We start from the raw sequence: 6,955 nt of genomic DNA on the forward strand, positions 1-6,955 counted from the left end.
TCCTTTCTTGGCTATTTAGATCATCTTTACTACAGCAATAAGTAATTTCTTGGAATAATTTACATTCATATTCTCTTTGCTTTCGACTTATGTTTTTACTGAATTGAATACTAAATTCTCTAATTTTGAATTTAATGAATTCCCATATACTGATATATCCTACAATTACATGATCAGCCATAATATCTTTTATAATTTTTTTGACTATGTTGCAGTAATCTTCATTTTGTAAAAGTTTGGCATTGAACTTCCAATAAGTTTATTTGATTGTCTAATTTCCGATTCTAAGCATGGTTCAATAAAGCAATGATCAGAAAGAGGTGCATTTGACATCACAACTTTTACAGTGTGGTTAAGAATGTTGTCACTTCCTAGCCAATAGTCTATTCTAGATTTACAAGCTCCATTTGGTTTAAACCAGGAAAAGCTCTTAATTCCTGGATTTCTTACTCTCCAAATATCTGTCAAATTGTTGTTTATCAAAAAATCTATAATTAGGTTTTTTTTTGTGGTCTACCTGTCCTTGAGGGCCATCTATCAGTCCATTCATCAGGAGTCATATTCCAATCACCACCCATTAAAATGTATTCCGTAGGGTATCAACCTTTAAGTTCAAAAATATTTAAAGTTATACTTCTAACATAACTTTATTCTGACTCTCATTATTATATCCATAAACGTTGACCAAAATGAAAAACAAACTTTCAACTCTCATTACAGCAATCAACCAATGACCATTCAAGTCAGTCCGTTGTATTACAAGATCCCCAGGAAAGTTATTAAATAAAATTGCTACACCCCCCTCGTTGAGCCACGGCAAAACAGGATTTTGCTACCCCATTGGTTTGACCAAAAAGATACATCACTATCAGATGAATGAGTCTCTTGTAGAAAAATACAGTTTGATTTTTTACCTTTGCAGTACAAAAATAAGGCTTTTCTTTTAACAGATTCTCTTAAACCCCTAACATTTAAAGAACCAAAACAAATGTTAACATTCAACATGAACTATAGACAGAATATCACTCACCACGTGAAAAAAAAAAAAAACGAAAAAGAAAAAAGTACTAAATGCTGAGCTCCTCAGACCGCGAACGAGTTTCCACTATTTCAGTTTTTTGTCATTTTTAGTTCTCCTGTCTTTCCTCAACTTTGCGTCCATCAATGAAGGCATGTGGACCACGAAAGTAGGCTCGTTTACCCGCACGTCTTGCCTCCTCCACCAGAGGCCGTAGGCGCTGTCGATCTTGTATGTCCTCCTGCGGCAACATCTCTGCGAAGCTGATGCCTTCTTGCTTGCAGGTTGAAGAATCTTTGGTGTGCCTTTGTGTGAATAGAATAATGATGTTTCTGTTTCTGCCATCAACTCGTTTCCTAAGCGATGGACAATATCAACGGCCTCTTCTAAGTTCAAGTCAGGGGCAATCTTCTGAAGCATTTGCAAAACCTTCACTCTAATATTTTCGTCTTTGTCTTCCTTCACCCCTTTCAGCTTTAAGCACCACCTCATTCGGTAGCGCTCTTGTTCTCTCACTCTTCTTTTCAAGTCTTCGTTTTCTTTAAGCAGCTGTTCTTTCGCATTTGCCAGTTTAACGACTTTCAGTTTGCAATCAACTATCTCTGCAGCATTAAACTCTACAGCCTTAGCCAAGCTGGCAACCATAGCTGCACTTTGTCTGTTTTGTTCCTTGACATCTTCCAGTTGTACTTCAAATTTCATCTCAAGTCCCAGAATGGCTTCAAAAATAGTTTTATTGGAGATATCATCTTCCTTCTCTGAAGATTTTGTTCTTTTCTCCTCTGGCGATTGTTTTGATGGAGTTGACGGCGCCGAGTCTGCTCCCCGTTCTTGTTTGTTTAGGCCCACGTTGGCAGCTTCAGTGCTAGCATAGCCATGGTCACTGACTTTAGCATGCGAAGACATCTTAACATTGGGGTTTGACGGCACAAATTGCAGCTTTGCATTCTTAATAACCTTTTGGGCATCCATAGTTATAATTCGAGTGGAAAGAGAATAAAGTTACTTAGCAAATTTTGCAGTCTTTCGGAGCTCCTGAAAAAACACGTCTGTTCAAACCGCCATCTTGGTGCCTCCCCCACCGGCCTTTAAGGTGTTGCGGATAAATACAACAAAATAAAATGATACAGACAAACCCTGAAAACCATACACTTCACACCCGAGCCTCAACTCTCGGTACCGGGAGAGTACCGGTACCAAATGAGCCCGGATGTTGGGAACCGCTGCTGTACAGGAGACACGGCACTAGATTGATTGACAATGGTCTACAGCAATCAGAACGCACAACACAATGTGCTGTAAAAAAAAATAAATAATTAATAAAAAATCAGCGAAACAGCGAGGGACCACTGTACAATAATTTCCAGTAGCACTGCTGATATATGAAATGGTGAGTTTTGAGGTTGTCTTCAAATAAGTGCATTGTACCAGAAAAAGGTGTTTGAAGGATTAAAAATGTAAAAAGTAATGACTATTTTATATTTATGAAAAAGCCTTTATGCAGAAAAAGTAGCAAAAAAACCCACGAAAACATAAAAAATAACACAAGGACACTTTTGGCCACAAACAAGAGTATTAAAAAAAACACTTAGAACCAAATTTATTTATCAGCAGCATCGCTAGTAACAAAAACACAATTTAGTTTTCGCTGTAAAAATCGATTTAACTGAATTTACGTGTTTCCGGTTACTTTGGAGGTCACGTGTTTCCGGTTACTGTGGAAGTCACGTGTTTCCAGTTAGTGTGGAGGTCGCAATATCCCCGGTGGTTGCAGCCAGGTGCTCTTGTGAAAAATCAAACTGGATCTTGTTGATTTGTTGCAAAAGGAATCGGGAAGCAAGAGTTATCAGGCCTTATTTCTGTTTTTAAAAGAGGGGAACCTGTTTGGCAGGATTTGAGTTTTTTTTTTTTTGTTGTTTTTGTTTTTTTTTTGAGCGTTGTTCCAGACCATACTCCAGACCAGTTGGTGGCGGTAATGCACCTTTCAGTTGTTTGCCAACCGCCAATACAAATGTCAGAAGAAGAAGAAGGTGCTCCTGTGGTTTGCGCAGACAAAGCTGGATTTTCATTCAAAGAGAATAAAGTAGTACCAACGTTTGGATCGATATCTGCATCGATCTGCCCACCCTTGTCTCCTGGATCGTAGCTGAGATCAGCGTGAACCACGTGGGTCTCTGCTCCCTGATCTGTTTCCTGTGTTTGGAAAGAGTTCCAGCTTCATCACGGAGTTTCTCTCGGTTTGTGGGCTCATCTAAAGGTAAGCACCGAGCTAACTTTACTGTGAGTTCAGTTCATGTTGAGTTTAGCTCCTGAATGAGGTCTTCTGCTGCTCTCCTCGGTGTCTGTTCACAGTTTATTGTGAACACGTTGAGAGAAGAGTGAGAGAGTGTTTGGACAAAAACACCAACTAATAAGATTAAAACTTTGGGTGTAAGATTCGGATAATTATTTATTAAAAGCTAGACATTTTAAATGAGAATAAGAAAGAAAAGTATGTCTTTGTGCCCCCTTTTCCCTGTTAATGCCCTATCGGTCCCCCTGGCTAAACTTTGCTAGATCCGCCCCTGCACAGTTACCAGCCGCCAGCTACATAGAAAAGGAACCCTGGTGTAGAACGTAAATGAATTCTAACAACAGCTTATCAAGGTTAAACGTGCTGCAGTTGTTCAGCCGCTGGTTTCCTCTTTCTGGTGCGAAGTGGGCAATAAACAAACAAGAGAGACGGACTCGCGACAGAAAAGCCGATCAGCTGATCACCCAGATAGCAAGGAAACATTGAAACAATGTTGAGTCAATATCAGGCGACGTCATTGAAGCAACGTTGAAGTGTGACGTTGACCCAACATCACTCTTGCACCCATTTTTAATGTTGAAACAACGTCAGGTTTTGATGTTGAATCAATGTTGAAACCTGACATTGATTCGACGTTATATTTTCTAACACTGTTGACATTGAAACAATGTCAGATTCTGATATTGAAACACTGTTGAGATATGGTATTGATTTTCCACCTCTTTCGCACAGTTGCTTTTTATTGAAAAAAAACAAAAAACCAAAAAAGGTCAATAGACATGTATCATTTGCAAAATACTTTATTAAAAGACAAAGTTTCCTATTTACATTTCTATGTTTCACGTCACTTTTTATTATTTACTCCGGGATGGGGATGGATGATGGGCGTCCTGAGCGCCACCCGTACGATCTGGAGCATATCTGAGCCATTTCTGGACTGCTTGAGCAAAGACCAACTCAGACATAGAGTTCGCCCCTACCTGCTGCGCCAGGCCATCTAGGACAAAAATAGACACACACACAAAAAAACAAAGACAAAAAAAGGGAATTAGAGCACATGAATAAGCTCTTGTTAATTGTCTTCAGCAGGGAGAAAGTATGTAAACTCCTAGGCTGATAAACATGAAAGTCACCAGGCGGAAATCAGCAAACTGCCGCATTTGATTCCCAAAGAGCTATAAGCTGAAAATGCGATATGTCTTAGCATGGTGTGCCGTGTATCCTTTAAAAAAAAAGAAAAAAGAAAACATGGGGTCCTCGGGCTGTACAAAGTGTACAACCCGAGGACAAAACAAGCCGAAGACCAAAGACTCCATCTCCAGATTAACCGGACATGAAAGTCTTGTTATTAAGAAAGACAAAGTAATATAGCAAAAAACAGACATAGGAAATGTGAAACGCACCCAGCACATCAATTGATCCCTTTATTGTTCACTTTAGGCTCATAAAACTACAATAAATGTTAAAACTTACCAAATATGCATCTGCACGGCGCTGTCTCTTTAAATGCCCTTTTTTGCTTTGTCTGGTCCTTGTTTTTTTTTCCCCTGTCCAGTTGAGTACAGAGGCCAGCTCCTTTGTAATGGCATAAACCATTACACGGCGGACTCGCACCTCCAGTGTGGTCCAGCAGCACCAATCAACACAAAGCGTCTCACCTATAGACACATTTTATGAGATGGAATTAGCGTGTCTCATGTCTTAAATGTGTATGCAAGTGCCTGTGTGTTTACTTCATGTAATTGATGATAGAAACATGTCATTTAGTTTTCCCTAAAGCCTGATTTTCAAGTCATACAAAGAATAAACCAAAGTATTGGCAGTGCAATGTATTTCTATTCCCTTTTGTTGGATATTCATTTGTTAGTTCTTGTAACTGCTAAAAGTGTTTACTAGTTTTTGCCTGTCACATATATTTGTTATACCATGTAAACTGTGAAATTCCAAGATTTTCAAACTTGCCTTGTAATAGTGGCTTCACAGAGTCTCTGGAATCTACAGAAAAAAAAATCACAACAAGATGACATTCAGGAGTATAAATTAGTTTTTTTTTTTAGATAAGAGTACAATGACATTGTGATGCAGCTTTAAAGCTTTTTTAAAAGCATACCATCTATAGGGAAGACATCAGACTCTGCATGCTGGCGAGATCGCAAAGCTGTGTCGGTTTGTGCCGGAGTGGCGAAAGGTGCCGGAAGCTGGGTGGGGCATTATGATGGTTGCTATCAGTGGGCTGGGGGGCAGACTGCGGAGTGATGAGGGCTGTTTAGAAAAAGATAATTTTTTAAGTATTTAAGAATACAGACAACTTGTCAAAAAAGTTTCCTTGTGTCAGACACAGATATGTACACAGACACTAGACGGTATTTTATTACCTGGTATTTTCACTCGAGGGGCCTGGGGAAACCGTTTTTTTGTAGGCTTTCCCCACAAAAAAACTCATCCTCTGAGTCTGTATATGTGTACAGGGGATTTGGTCTAAAGAAAAGAAATTAAAAACGGTCTTAAGTAATTGTAAATATGCTTTTGGCATATTGTTTCCTAAAGTTAGTTTGATTTCTAACAACACACACAGGAAACAGAGACGTGCAAGAAGGTACAGTATACAATGAATTTTTGAAGTGCACAAGTGTACACGGCTTTGCATTTTTAAAAAGTTTACAAACTTCCACTTTTTGGACTATATTATGTGGTGATATTGCAGTATGCAAGCACCACAGATATGTATAAAAGACAAGATCATAAATTCTTAACAATCAAAGATATGTTTGTGAATATAAAGGTTTTACTTGTGCTTTCTTTTAAGACTGGTCTGGGTTTCTTCTTCGGACTGAAGGTCAGACGTATCACAGCGTTCACGTGGATATCTCTGAAGACTGCGTTCTGCTTCGTGAAATGTGCCTGGAAATACAAACACAATGTACGGCCAGACATACATTATGTGTGGACAAAAGGTGCAAACGCATAGAAAAATCAGCGGTTTCAAAAATACGCTGGTACGTGTGGACGTAGCCTTATTCATTATTCAAGGCACAAACGGAAAGTCATGTACGCGTGCAACGTAAAGTTAGGTGAGCGTGCGACGTACAGTCACGTGGGCATGCTGCGTGAGCTTTCAAACTGAGTCTAAAGTTTTCGTGTGCGAATTGAAGCGAGTGCTCTCCAATCATCAAAAGTAACAAAGTCATTGAACACGTTTATACAGTTAACTTTACGTTTATCAATCATATATCACAGATTTAGAATTTTTTGTAGTACTAAGCAACTATATACAGAGCGAAAGTCTGGGTCAAGCGCCGAGGCGACGGCAAGAACAAAGGAAACCTCAAAGCGTTAAAGCTAGCTTTGTAAGGGAATATAACGAAGAAATTATGAAACGAAAATGTTTTCTTTGTTGATATACTTTGTTCGCAGTGCAATTTATTTGTTGCCGGATTGTAAGAAGTAGACACAATTTAAATAACAGTAAAAATTAACGAGTTTTTTTTTAATGTTATTCAAATGCAAACATGGAAATACCGAGTAGGAAAAAAAATCATTCATTCTTACCTTATACTAATCGTGGTGCAGGCCAGTGCAGTGCATGAACTGATGCCTTCTCCGGTCAATTCCGCTGAGAGTAAATTAAATGTCCCGCTCTACTG

The 6,955-nt window shown here is 39.0% G+C and overlaps 1 long non-coding RNA gene across 1 annotated transcript; it reads right to left on the reverse strand.

Annotated features, from left to right (window-relative positions):
• Window positions 1-5,247: 5,247 nt before the first annotated feature.
• LOC134635113 (uncharacterized) lies at window positions 5,248-5,762 on the reverse strand. The gene is made up of 3 exons (XR_010094937.1): window positions 5,687-5,762; window positions 5,422-5,573; window positions 5,248-5,306 (listed from the first exon to the last, which is right to left on the reverse strand). It is a non-coding gene; the product is annotated as an uncharacterized LOC134635113 (long non-coding RNA).
• Window positions 5,763-6,955: the final 1,193 nt, after the last annotated feature.

The sequence above is a fragment of the Pelmatolapia mariae genome, linkage group LG9 (genome assembly GCF_036321145.2).
Source record: "Pelmatolapia mariae isolate MD_Pm_ZW linkage group LG9, Pm_UMD_F_2, whole genome shotgun sequence".
NCBI lineage: Eukaryota > Metazoa > Chordata > Actinopteri > Cichliformes > Cichlidae > Pelmatolapia > Pelmatolapia mariae.